This window comes from Austrofundulus limnaeus, unplaced genomic scaffold, assembly GCF_001266775.1.
Source record: "Austrofundulus limnaeus strain Quisiro unplaced genomic scaffold, Austrofundulus_limnaeus-1.0 Scaffold79, whole genome shotgun sequence".
NCBI lineage: Eukaryota > Metazoa > Chordata > Actinopteri > Cyprinodontiformes > Rivulidae > Austrofundulus > Austrofundulus limnaeus.
Genome location: NW_013952481.1, coordinates 91581 through 92857, shown reverse-complemented (window position 1 = coordinate 92857; position 1277 = coordinate 91581). Strand labels below are relative to the sequence as shown.

General features: G+C 41.0%; 1 long non-coding RNA gene across 1 annotated transcript in view; it reads right to left on the bottom strand.

The window, feature by feature from the left end:
• Window positions 1-1074: 1074 nt before the first annotated feature.
• The window catches only part of LOC106519550 (uncharacterized), a 7598-nt gene continuing 7395 nt past the window's right edge, over window positions 1075-1277 (bottom strand). Inside the window, exon 2 of the long non-coding RNA XR_001310459.1 lies at window positions 1075-1227. This is a non-coding gene — a long non-coding RNA (uncharacterized LOC106519550). The remainder of the gene's footprint in view (window positions 1228-1277) is intronic.

Sequence of the window (1277 nt, the reverse complement as noted above, 5' to 3'; positions counted from 1 at the left end):
AATGTAATTAAATCAGGCTTCCAAATGTAATAAAGCCACACTAAAACTGCATTATGTAATAAGTGATGCAAATTGAAATAGAAGTCTTCAATGGATTTTGTAATACTCTCAGCCACATTATGTAACAACGTTATATTTTACAGTGATTGTAACAAAATACGGTGGTTGCTCTTTTTAGAAATTATACAGTAATAATGTGGTGCATTATGTAATAAATGATCTCAAACTAGTGTTTGTGTCCATCCTAATAACACACTTTTTATAATGATCATTTTGCAGATACTGCACGTTTAAATTTTCTAAACTTGGGTCAATAAATGCCAAACATTTCATCATTTCATTGCCTATTCACCTTTACTGTCATGGTGCCTCATGTATAAATGATGAAAAAGTTATGTGCACCAGGTTCCATGCACACGTCAAAATTTATCGAAATCAATGTTTTCACCTGCCGTGAGAATGTGAAGACAGTCACACAAAGTTTTTAGTCGACCGTTTTAACCCATAAAGTCATGAATCTGACCTAAATCCAGAGAAATATGACTCTATTCTGTTTTCCAAACACTGTTAGATCTTTTGATTTGAACTTACATTGATTAAACCTGAACAATGAAATTGAACCTCATTTAACCTCAGACAAGAAAACAGAGCAGCCTTAACAACCTCTGTCCACTGTGAACAGCAACATTTTTACATTTTTGTCAAATGTAGATATAAACACAAATCAGAGACCGCACACTATGGCATTACATTTGTGCCATCAGCTTGAGGTTGTAGTGTCTCTTTCTGGTCCCTGGTTCCGTTTCGGTTCGGTTCGGCTCCGTCAGCTGCTCGACCCTTCTCGTCTCTCTTTGTCTGCTCCGTCTGGGGCTGATCTGGGGCTGCTGCTCCGACTGGTTTCGCTGTCGGTGGCTCGCTGCTACTTCTGGCTGGGTGGCTGGTTCTGCTGTCTCTGCTCACCGTCTGCTTCTGGCTGTTGCTGCTCCTGGGTCGATGAAAACCAGTGGACTTCCTCCTCTGGCAAGTCAATAAAACTCTAGGCTAACATTTTAATAAAGAAAAGAGACGCTAATCTTCAGTTCTGGACATGTTTATTCACGAGAGACACACAAGCGCGTCCACACAACTAAAATGTTACTCTGACTCTCTTCCGAGAGAAGCCCGTGCCCGCCTCCATGCGCGCTCCGGTCCGACATGCTCGTTCACGTATTAAAGGGCCATACACACCTGAAAATTCACCACATTCCCCCCTTCGATACGTCAGTATCGACAAATAA